The 13,364-nt window shown below is 38.2% G+C and overlaps 1 protein-coding gene across 6 annotated transcripts in view; it reads left to right on the top strand.

Annotated features, from left to right (window-relative positions):
* PRKG1 (protein kinase cGMP-dependent 1) overlaps positions 1-13,364 on the top strand; it is an 887,331-nt gene that overhangs the window by 159,645 nt on the left and 714,322 nt on the right. The window lies entirely within an intron of this gene.

Genomic DNA, 13,364 nt, shown 5'->3' with positions numbered 1-13,364 from the left:
ATAATTTAGTTTTTGTTTTGCAATTCTGGCCATTAATAATATGAGTGTTTTTTTTTTCCTAAAGTGCCTATCAATGAAATATCCAGGTGGGCCTACAGCCTACATTCGGTTGTCTTGTACAAAGAAGGGTTCCCCCTCCCCCCCCCCCACTACAGAATAGCTTAGTATGATGATGGACCCCCAGTTAATTAACAAAATGACTGCACAAAGATGTGAAAATAGCACTGTTCTTTGAAGGTGATAAAATTTGGGCTCTGCCTAAGTTCCAGCAGGAGCTTGTACCACATCAACAGATCCTCAAGCAAGACAGCTTGATCCTTGGTTCCTGAAAAATGTACTACACTGCCCCAGCTGACTCTTCTGGTGCTTTGGGCACGGAGGGAGAAGCAGTCCCTGAAGTACCTCCTATTTTTTAACAAAGACTTTTAATTGGGCTCAGAACTGTATAGGTAGACTTTGAAGCACTGGCTTGATATATTCTCGTCTTTGTCTTGATTGATTGCTGCATGCTTTGCAAACTTTGTTTCCCTGAGAATAAAACTACTTTAATTCAGAAGCTTTCCTGCAAACATTCCCATCACTTCCATAACTGTTAAGAAGCCCACATTCACCACACTGAAAAATATATCAGGAAATGCAAAACTAATCTAATTTCTGACCTCTGATTCATGGGAAGCATCACTTAATACGTTGACAAATTAGTGCATTTTACAAAAGTTGAAATGGTCAAGATAAATAGTAATATGTGCATACATCAGAGAGCAGAAAGTTTAATTGAAATTGACCACTTGAAAAGGCGATATAAAGATTAAAGACAAGACAAGTTATCTAGCATGCAGGAAAATGTGAGAATATTACCATAAATCCATGGTGCTCACCACTGTAATACAGAGGGTTGTAAAAAGTAAATATTAAATACTTGCTTTATGTCTTTCACAGGAAGTTGCTTCTAGTAAAATGTTGAATATTTGTAGCCTTGCTGTGAGAGACCCATACCTTGTCTTTCAAATATTATTTTAAAGGTGCACAACTGTATATATGGAAATTCACCCATAGTGTTACTCAGATTAACATAAGAATAGTAGTTTGCTAATTATCTTTAAGTAACAACATTTACAGCATGTATTAGCCAGAGATATGAAAGAGGAAAGAGGTGGTGTTCTGCCATCTGAATTACATAGATGTCACTCCCACGCCTGTGCTATGCCAACAGCTATAATTCCTTTCATCTTAACAGTGTCATCCCAGGTGAATACCATTCGGCTTGGGCACACACTGAAGTTCTAGTGGCCAGAATCCTCATGCTTCTGCTTTTGTTGTTGTTCAAATAGTGAAAATAATTTGTGCACTTCAGTTCCCCATCTACTAATGAATGTATTTGCAGGAGTTACATAATCTAATAAAAAACATATCACATTTATAAGTAACCAAGTTAAAAGAACATTTCTACTATTTAAAGCTGTGTTGGTGATTAAAAATGACTGTATTAGAAAATAAATAATTATTTAAACTAGATCAGGTTTAAACAGGCATAGCTGCAGCTAACTTGTTCCTTATCTTTTAGGATTCACAAATACATAGGACTCATAACTGGGGAGAGAAGCAAGTCAATGTTTTATTGTAAGAACTGTATAATAACAGATGAATGATGTAGGTTTCAAAGTAAAAATGGCAGCTTTTACTTAATATCTGTTCCCTGTGTGTCTTTGGGTCATTTGCTGACTTCCCTGACAAAAATAAGATTTCCCGGTTAGAACAGCTGGGCTAATATAAGCAGAGAATGAACTGGTTCCTATTTCACCTTTTGTGGCATTAACTAAGCTGTCAGCTAAATTCTCATTGCAGAACCTTTATTACTGGTGATGACGTGAAAGCCCGAGAGCTTGATTTTTTTTCAGATCACAGGTTGAATTTGTAGGTAGTGTTGGCAGTTAAGATTATTTTTCTATGTGTAAACTGAGCAAATTTACTATATATAAGTCACTGAAAGACTAAATCTGGGAGTGTGTATCACTTTTCAGAGTGTAACCAGGAACTCACTGCCTAATGTGCTGTTTATCTTGGTATCCTCTGTGTATATAAACTTAACTTTATATCTAAAATAAATGTGAAATACTTTTGTTACCTTCTTTTTTTTTGCAGCAGGACAAACTCTTGCTCACACAAGTGGGCTCATAGCGTGAAATCCTGGCCCCATTGAAGACTATAGTAATTTTGCCATTGACTTAAATGGGGCCTAGATTTCACTAATAGGGTCACAAAGGCAACAAAATCAGTGCCACTCTACCATAAAATGGGGTTAGACTAGGAAGAACAGAACTCAAGAGCTAACATCCCAGGGTACTGTGGAACACTTTTTTGTGGGAGTTCACACTGTGCCTCTGAGCAGACATTTATGTTGAAAGACCAATGCGTCATCAAGGGTAAAACTCACTGTGTATGCAGTATAGTGGACATTACTATAGCCTATTGGCTATAATGGTAAATGTGGAGCTGCTGCATTATTGTTCAAAGCCCATTTACTTGGTCTTTGTGGCGTATGAATGGATTTGGACCCTAAGAAACTGGTAAGAATGAATCTATTTTACAGGAAAATATTAACAGAAATTCTAAAAATGGGAACTGGTAGGACTGAGCTTCTGGTCTGATTTTTTTTTGCTGGTGATCAGCACCTGCAGCTTCTACTGACTTCACATCTGTGCTAACTCTTAGATTTTATTGGGAACTACAAGCACTCAATACTTATGGAAATCAGGCCATTCCTACTTAAATGCCTTGGTATGGATTTAAGAGGTTTGAAAATTTTGGCTTGAGTCTATAAACACTCTTAAATTATAAACTCATTGTATGGCAGAGATCATTTCTACCTGTGTATTAGTGAAACACAGTGTGTGTTTTATATTTTTTTATATATAATATCAGAGGGGTAGCCGTGTTAGTCTGGATCTGTAAAAGCAGCAAAGAGTCCTGTGGCACCTTATAGACTAACAGACATATTGGAGCATGAGCTTTCGTGGGTGAATATCCACTTCGTTGGATGCATGTAGTGGAAATTTCCAGAGGCAGGTAGTTCCAACAGAACTCCACTGGCCATCACATACAGTCCCCAGCTAAAACCTCTCCAATGCATCATCAGTGATCTACAACCCATCCTGGACAATGATCCCTCACTTTCACAGGCCTTGGGTGGCAGGCCAGTCCTCGCCCACAGACAACCCGCCAAACTGAAGCATATTCTCACCAGTAACTACACACCGCACCATAGTAACTCTAACTCAGGAACCAATCCATGCAACAAACCTCGATGCCAACTCTGCCCACATATCTGCACCAGCGACACCATCACAGGACCTAACCAGATCAGCCACACCATCACCGGTTCATTCATCTGCACGTCCACCAATGTAATATACACCATCATATGCCAACAATGCCCCTCTGCTATGTACATCGGCCAAACTGGACAGTCCCTACGTAAAAGGATAAATGGACACAAATCAGATATTAGGAATGGCAATATACAAAAACCTGTAGGAGAACACTTCAACCTCCCTGGCCACACAATAGCAGAATTAAAGGTAACCATCCTGCAGCAAAAAAACGTCAGGACCAGACTTCAAAGAGAAACTGCTGAGCTTCAGTTCATCTGCAAATTTGACACCATCAGCTCAGGATTAAACGAAGACTGTGAATGGCTAGCCAACTACAAAAGCAGTTTCTCCTCCCTTGGTGTTCACACCTCAACTACTAGAAGAGGGCCTCATCCCCCCCCCGATTGAACTAACCTCGTTATCTCTAACCTGACTCACTCTTGCTTGCATATTTATACCTGCCTCTGGAAATTTCCACTACATGCATCCGAAGAAGTGGGTATTCACCCACGAAAGCTCATGCTCCAATACATCTGTTAGTCTATAAGGTGCCACAGGACTCTTTGCTTCTTTTACTGATCCTGATAGTGGCCTTTGGTTGGTATCACAGTGCAAATAACTAATAATTGATTTTTGACTGCCTGGTCTGATGTACTAATATATAACTGATGACATCAAGAAAGCTGAGGTGTGTAATGCCTATTTTGCTTCATTCTTCATTAAAATGTGTAATGGTGACCAGATATTCAACATAATAAATGTTAACAACAAGGATGAAGGAACGCAAGCCAAAATAGGGAAGCATCAATTTAAAGAATATTTAGATAAGTTAGATGTGTTCATGTCTGCAGGGCCTGATAACATTCATCCTAGGGTACTTAAGGAACTAGCTGAAGCCATCTCAGAACCATTAGCAATTACTTCTGAGAACTCCTGTAGGACGTGTGAGTTCCCAGGAGACTGGAGAAGGTGAAACATAGCACCTGCCTTTAAAAAGGGGAACAAAGAGGATCTGGGGAATACTAAACTAATCAACATAACTTTTACGTGGAAACATACTGGAACAAATTATGAAACAATCAGTTTAAATACGTGGAGGATGATAAGGTTATAAAGAATAGCCAGCATGGATTTGTCCTGAACAAATCGTGCCATCTAACCTAATTTGCTTCTTGACAGGATTACTGGCCTACTGGATAGCCAGATGTGATATATCTTGATTTTTAGTACAGCTTTTGACACCGTTCCACATAAGCAAACTAGGAAAATGTGGTTTAGATGGAATTACGATAAGATGGATAAGCAGCTGGTTGAATGACTGTACTCAGAGTAGTTATCATTGGTTCTCTGTGAAACTGGGAGGGCATATCTAGTGAAGTCTCACAGAGGTGAGTCCTAGGTCCAGTACTAGTCATTATTTTCATTAACGACTTGGATAATGGAATGACGAATATGCTTATAAAATTTGCAGATGACACCAAGCACTTTGGAGGACAGGATTAGAATTCAAAAGCACCTTGATGAATCGGAGAATTGGTCTGAACTGAACAAGATGAAATTAAATAAATTAATTTATTTTAAAAAATTATTTAAAAAATTAATTAAATTAAACAAAGTACTTCAGTTAGGAGGAAACATCAAATTCACAACCACAAAATGGGGAATAACTGGCTCAATTGTATTACTGCTGAAAAGGATCTGAGGGTTATAGTGGATCACAAACTACATGTGATGCAGCTGCCATAAAAACTAATATCCTTCTGGGGTGTATTAACAAAAGTCCTATGTAAGACATGGGAGATAATTGTCCTGCTCTAGTTGGCATTTGTGAGGCTTCAGCTGGAGTATTGTGTCCAATTCTAGGCACCACACTTTTGGAAAGTTATGGAGAAATTGGAGAGGATAGCAACAAAAATGATGAAAGGTTTTGAAAACCTGACCTATGAGGACAGGGTTAAAAAAATTGGGTCATGTATGGACTTGAGAAAGAAGACTGAGAGGGAGACCTGATAGCCATCTTCAAATATATTAAGGGCTGTTTAGAAAGAGGATGGTCAATTGTTTTGCATGACCACTGAAGGTTGGACAAGAAGTAATGTGTTTAAACTGCAGCAAGGGATATTTAGGTTATATATTAGAAAAACCCTTTCTAACAATAAGGGTAGTTAAGCTTTGGATTAGGCTTCCAAGTGAGGTTATGGAAGGTTTTTAAAAACATGTTGGAGAAACACCTGTCAGGGATGGTTTAGGTTTACTTGGTCCCAGGGCTGGTGCAAGGAAGTTTCGTGCCCTAGGCGAAACTTCCACCTTGCGCCCCCCACCCCAGCCCTGCGGCAGCTCCCCCCCCCCCCGCCCTGAGGCGCCCCTCCTCCCCACGGTAGCTTCCCCTCCATCCCCCTGGGGAGCCGTGCGGCAGCTCCCCTCCCCAGCTCACCTCTGCTCCGCCTCCTCCCCGACCACGCTGCCCCTGCTCTAATTGTCCTCCCCTCCCAGGCTTGCGGCGCCAAACAGCGGCGACCACGTGCTTGGGGAGGGGACATAGGAATGCTGTTAAAAAAAAAAAATTGGGGGCACCGCTTTTTGGCGCCCCCAAATCTTGGCGCCCTAGGCAACTGCCTAATTTGCCTAAATGGTAGCACCGGCCCTGCTTGGTCCTACCACAGCGCAAGGGTCTGTACTTGATGACTTCTCAAGGTCCCTTCCTGCCTTACATTTCTATGATTCTATATAACAAAAGAGAGGAAAAATTGGAGGAATTGGGCAGAAAAAAGGTTCCATTTAATAGAATACTTAAAAGTTGTTTGTGCAAATTGTAGCTGTCACTAGGTAACTTTTTGAGTTTTGTGTGTTTTGGAACTAATGCACGATTGTCCATTGTCTTTAGCATCATTACAGAAGACCTCTATACATGACTGTGTCCTTGGATAAAGTTGCCACTTAATCAGGCACACTTACATTTCTTCATAAGGAAGACCCAAAAAGGTGTGTATAGGATCATAAAGTTAAAGATTAAAAAGGCCTATTTCATTATCAAACCCATTCTGGTTTCTATATCTCCTTTTCCATGGTGCTTACCAAGATAAAGCATACTTCTTGAAACATTAAAGTTGCTAGATGATAACATTGTCAGTGTCTAACAAATAATTCACCTGTTTATATATCCCCTTCTCAGTTTCTTCATCACATAGCTGTTACATATTCTTAAGGCAGCTTTCTATTTAGGTCAGTTTTCTATTTCTGAAACTATTTAAATTAAAGAACAGCATCAGTATATGGCCCTGGTTCTCAAACTTTTGTACTGGTGGCCCCTTTCACACAGCAAGCCTCTGAGTGCAACTCCCCCTTATAAATTAAAAACACTTCTTTACATATTTAACACCATTATAAATGCTGAAGGCGAAATGGGGTTTGGGGTGGAGTCTGGCAACTCGTGACCACCCAGGTAATAACCTTGCAACCCCCTGAGGGGTCCTGACCCCCAGTTTGAGAACCCCTGGTATATAGCATACTATATCCTAAAACTGGCATGAATCTAAAACAATATACCACAGAAAAATTATTCATAATGTCAGTAAGCAATAGTTTAGACAGTTATGTGAACTAGAGGAATCCATTTGACAAAGATTGCAAAATCTTTCCATCAGCCACATATCACAATTTAATAACTCTGAAAAATGATTTTAACTTGCAGCTAGTGTGTTGAAGGTTTGAAATAAAATATAATGAATTCCTACACAGCTTGTAACAAAAAAGCATCTCTAGCTTCTTTCAAAACATGTTATTGATCTATGGATGTATAGAGAAAAGTAGAATTCTGCTATTTCACGTCCTCTACGTGAATGGAAAAAAGAGTTAGTAAACAGAGGAAGTCCATTGAGAAAATGGCAAATAAGAGAAGGAAAAAAAATGATATGACTGAGCCCTGTGATGAAGGAATAAGTGAATGAAGAAAGTTAATCAGGACCTGTTCCTGCACACCTATCTCTCATATTGACTGACTATAATGGGAATTACATGCCAGGAAGAGCTGCAATATTGGCCCCAAATGATGGCCTGATGGTGAGAGGCATTGAGCACCTGCAGCATTGACTTAAAGGGGAGCTGCTGCTGCACAGCATCTCTTAGTAACAGATCCTGAGTGAGTAAGGAAGTCTAAATAAATGAACGCGCAAGGAAATAAATCAATAAGAAGTGAGTAAACAATAAGTTGGATGAATGACTAACAGTGGTGTGAATTACACTGAGTTGACAAATTGAGTAAACCCTATTGACCATTCAGAAGACTGATTAAGAAATGACAGAGCAGAGTGATGAGTAAGCTGAAGTGAGTGAGGAGGTATGCCATCAATCCAGTATATGAGCAGCAATAAAACGTGTGTCCAGAGAGCACAATGCCCTCTCACATAATCAGAAACCTTTATATTTGTTTGTAAAAATTACAGTTTGCACTGTGTGGATATGTTTAAAGAAGACATAAATTTATGGAACAGGAATGATACCACATGTAGTTGAATGAAATACATTATGGATTATGAGTGTTCTAAACAAAATGCTCCTGAATGATCTTCAGGCAAAAGTTGCTCAGTGGAGAAAATTGTGAATAATTTCAAATAACAAATATAGTAGACAATTTGATAATCTGTTCACCAACAGTTCACAAACGTAACAGAAAGGTGAAATTGTTCAATTTACTTGTAATGAATTATTTGCAGAGTTCTACCTAAGGCTTCAAAGGTTGAATATTTTATTTTAATTTTTCAGAGCTCTTTTTACTTTTCACCTGTATTTTAAAATTCTAGTCCATTATCCTAATAAGCTTTTATGCATTACAGGCTATGTCTTGAGCCTGGTTTATGTTACAGTAAGGAACGCATAAACCCATCTGCCTAAGTAAATCAGTTGTATGCCAGGCCAGAGTATGATATTGCATAAATCCACACCTGCTTTGCAGGTGGAATATGAAGAGCTGTGCGTAAATAAGCCGCAAGTTTCCTTTCTCTCTCCCTCTTCCAAAAAAGCCGTTCTCAAGATATTTGCAACCAAGTCTTGCAAATTCGGTAGGTTCACATAATCCTCCACACTACTGTTTGCTTATCTGAACTATTCTGAATTTTTTGAGATATGCCTGTTACTAGCTAAGATTTTTAAATTTTTTGTTTTTCTTTGTCTTCACCAGGATCAGCTATTTTTTTGAGTCTCGGATTTTTCTTCAGGAAAACTTTTAAAAAACCAAATAGACCTACTCAACAGGCAATCCTAATTCAAACAAGAATGTGTTTTGGTTCACATGCAATATTATGTAAAATAGCACCACTGAAAGGGTCTGGGGGAAAAACTGGAAGACATTTTCATGGTATCAATGATGGGGAAGTATGGGAAACACTTCTTTTATTCAAATAAAAATTCTCAGAATTCTCCATGGGTAATTCAGAATAGCCATTGGTTCACGAATAGCTTCATGCTTAATATAAAATATAATATTAAGGCAGTGATTTGTTTGGAAAATTTAAATGTACAAAGCCAAGAAATACAGTTATGTAATAAATAAAGCTATAGTTCTCAAAGCAAGTGAAACTCATTAACATGGCACAGTAGACTGTATTACTGAATATACTGTTACCTTAAGAAAAATGGGGATAAGATACAGTGGCTGTAGGAAACATCTCTTTGGATTTACTGAATTTGGTCCATTTAAATTTTCTGTCATAATATTGTAATAATATTGGGTCAGATCATATCCAAAATTATGATATGCCTACAGTCAGTGGGGGATATAGCTTTAAAATTGCTGTCAACATATGCTCTATGTACCTATGCTAAGAGAAGTTATGTACTATGGTGAATCCAATATTACCCACTGTCAATGCTAAAAAATTATGAATCAGCTCCAGAAATTTTGAAATTATCTTAAAATTAGACTTTTAAAAATTTTTAATAAATTTTGGGGTTCTCTTTATTTGCCTTCTGGTATTTGAGCCTTTAGGGGGTATGTTTTCAAGCTTTTCTCTGCAACCATTAGGGCTAGAAACTTACTTTTAAAAAACGAGAACTGAGATTCTTAAGTAATCACACAACTGTAGAAGCCAGAACTTTAAACAAAACAATTATTTTGAGATTTGTGATAAGATTGTGAGATTTATTTTCACTAAAGTACTGACTCCTGAGTGACTGAGCAAGACAATTCATCGTCTTGGGTTACCTATTTGCAAAATGGTGAAAATAATACTTACCTCTATAGTGATGTTCTGAGGATTAGTTAGTTAACATTATCACAACATTTTGAAGAAACACTAGATAAGGTTCAGAATTATTATTGGTTTCTTATTGTCTAACTACATTTACAAAATAGGACAAAACATGCATTTTTCATAGAGGATTTACATGGTTGATATTTAAAGACAAAATGCAGTATCTTCCATTGTTTGAGGAGTTGTTGTACCATGTTGGCCCCAGGATATGAGTGAAACAAGGTAGGTGAGGTATTAGCTTTTAATGGACTGACTTCTCTTGGGGAAAGAGATGAGCTTTCGAGCTCCACAGAGCTCTTCTTCTTAGCTTGTCTCTTTTACCAACACAGTTAGTCCAGTAAAAGATGGTACCTCGCTCACTTTGTCTCTCTCATTTAAAAACAAAGCAGTTTGTGACTTAAAGTTTTTGGGTGTTTTTGTAATTAGGTATGGAAAAACATCTTTTCCCACTTTTTTTATAACTAAAAAAAATACAGCTAGTTTTTCTTCACCTATGATGTAACAGTGGGTCACTGTACCAGATACTTGATAATGGAGGCTAATAATGATTGTGTCTCCTCAAGCAAAACAATAGTGTCACTACTAAGATGCATGATATATTTTCCAATGTCTGTGGAATTGCTTGGATTGTGGTTCCTCTCTTCCCCCTCCCATCAAGAAAGAGTGGATTTTGTGTAATCTCATAGTAAACTGAAATCTTATATTTATTGGTGCATATTTCTGAAATATGCTGTAAATGAAGTATACTGAATATTATCAAGCAGGAAATGTATGATTTACTTTTTCATGTTAAAGGTGAACTACAAATTATAGAAACATTATTTGTGCCCTTTATTGCTGCTTTATAAAGACTGTCTTATACAGATTTTTCCAAAAATATGTTTTTTCTTCTTTTGCATGTTACAGCAATATCAGCTCTTCCTTATTTTAGGTGGGGAATTCTTTGGAAAACTAGAGAACTGCAGTGAATTAGTAACAGTGCAATAAACTGAAACCTGAGCTAATGTATGACACCTAATGCAATTATTAGAATAGGTGTACTGTGTATTGATATTAAATAGACAAGAGTTGTAAACAATAGTTTTCAGTAAATAATTTACTACTTAATACATAAGAAAATGGGGGGAGAAATGAGGGGGGGGGGCAAATCTACCCCAAGTAGCAATTTCTAGGGAGAAGAGACAGAGATTGCATGGAGTCTACTAAGCACTTTGCTATTGGCGGTCATTTTCATGTGGAGGACACTCATGCTACAGTGATGGGGAACACTACATTTGTCTGAGTTTAACATTTTCACTGTTATTACGTACATCAATATAGTTAAACTGTGTCATACTCAGATTTTGTGTTTATTTCGTTGTGGTTACACTGTGCAATTGAGCCATGTGTCTATACCGTGCAGTTACAGTGCCTAGTCATATTGGTCAGTATTCTGGGGTTCTTGGGACTATTCCCAGGTCCACTCCATTTTAGTCAGTTTTCACACCAGATTGTGGGATACTTCCTAGAGGCTATGGGGAGTGTGGGCATAACTCCTATTATTTCCCCTGTGTATCCCAGAGCTCACCTGGTGCCAGTGGCATTCCCAAATTAATCAGTCATCATGGAGGAGGCCCAGAGGTATGCTGTGATCCTATCCATTACTGAGTCAGAAAAGCAAATTATGGTGTATTTGAGAGCCTGCATTGTGGTGTTTGTGGCAGCAATCACGAAGCAATGGGAGATTTTACATTTATTCAAGTGGAAATAGTGGAAATTGAATTCTCAGTCTGATCAAATCCCAGGTGAATTTCTCTGATTTACTTTCTGATGACTTGCCCTCAGTGGAACTGTGCTTTTGGGTCAGGCCAATGAGATCAGAGAGTTCTGGAGACCTGGGATGATTAGCACCAGTTCACCATCTTTAATATTAGCTGGTTGGGAAAAGTCCCCGATGCCAAGATCTTCAGAAATTAAATTCTATTAACAAGAATGAAACAAGGAACTCTCTCTTCTTTTCCTGCACCATAGATATTAATAGGGTGAATGTACCAACTCTGTACATCTATCTCCCTGGCTTACTGGAAATCTTAACCAGGGTGTGGAACTACTAACATCAACCAGAGTTACTGTAGGATGCTTTTGGTAAGCTGGTGGCTGTTTCTGATTACATTGACTGTGCTGTGGATTAACTGTCCCACATAAAACTGTTGTATTTTTAACAATATTTGTAAAGCCATAAAGAGGAGGTATTTGCTGATGACTGGGGAGAAGAGAGATGGAAGCTATTTGCACTGATTTTTATTTTGGATATAGCCCAGTTCATTCAATTAGATGTTGCTAGACATTAGCATTCCAGTGCTGCAATCTTAGCTGCTTCTAGATGTTTCTCACCTCAGAGCAATGAGGACAATGACCTCCTCACAGCTCCAGCAGATGAATGAGGCATTGTGAACAAAGAAAATGTTGGTACTGAAAAAGTTGAATTTGCTCACTTTGAAAATAGTTCACAAATGTCACCACTACTAAGATAACCACAAAGCAATTCAGTATAGCATATCAACCAGATAGGTCATTTCTGCAGTGAGGGACAGCTAGGAGAGGACTGATTTACATGTATTTAGTTACTTTGGAAGTGGGGATATATCCATACAGGTACTATATACTGTAGTAACTCTCACTGATGCAGACTTCTCTTAGATATGAATAGGGTAATTTGCATTGATGGATGACCAGAACACCACTGATAGGAGATGTGTGTAAATGCCTGACAGATCCCACCAAAGGAAGGACAGTTCTTGATGGTACTTTCTAATTCAAATAAGCTCCAAGATAGAAAATGTGTTTTTAAGGTTTATCTTCATATTTGGTATGTGATGACATTTCATACCAAATATTTAGTTTCTGACAATTTAAAAAGAGTTTATTAAAATTACTGCTAAAGTTGTGTTGATTAATCTTAATCTACATTGTGATAAATCTGTTATTTGCCAATTTTGACACATTTTAGTCATTTTGTACTGTAACCAAGTATCAGTGAGTTGGATTCCAACTGCCCTTGAGGCAAGCTGCTGGTATTTGCATTTGAATTGCTTTCCTGAGTCTGTCTAAACTTTAATTTTCAATTTCACAATTCTTTTGCAGTTCAGATTAATCAAATAAATTGAAGATGAAATGTTGCTGGCTCTGTTCCTATAGTTACAAGTGCCACTTTTGTACAAGTTCAGGAGCAAGGCTTGCTCTCTTAGTGTTTGCTTGTTTGTCCCCTTCTAGTAAGCCCTGAAGTCACATAAAGGGTAGTGCACTTTTACTTGCTCTGTGGCATTAATACTCAAATCAGAAGGTAGAAGGCAGTTGAGAAGCTAGTCATTAGGAGAGCAGGAGGGACATTAGCTAGACTTTAAGCTCTTTAGTGGGCAAAGACCATTTTTCCGCCTGAATATGTATGTATAGTGCCTAATATTACAATTTGAATGCTAAAAATAAGAAAAGCATATTCTGGTGCATATCTGTTCCCATTATTACTTATTTTATTGGTTAAGCACTGTCAGTGTTCGTGGTCCTGTCAGTGAGCTCACAGAGAAGTAGCTTCACATGACTGTAAATATTCAATACACCAATCAGTAATGGTAATCCATTCTGTAACAACCAGCATGACCATCATTATGGAGACAGTCTGACCATAAGAGTACCCCAGTGCCAGAGGGCAGGGGGGTACCTGGTATTTAGCAATGAAACTTAGCTGGCCTGACCAGCTGAGTGCGTC

Source organism: Chrysemys picta, chromosome 7 (assembly GCF_011386835.1).
Source record: "Chrysemys picta bellii isolate R12L10 chromosome 7, ASM1138683v2, whole genome shotgun sequence".
NCBI lineage: Eukaryota > Metazoa > Chordata > Testudines > Emydidae > Chrysemys > Chrysemys picta.
This window is presented reverse-complemented; position numbering and strand designations above follow the sequence as displayed.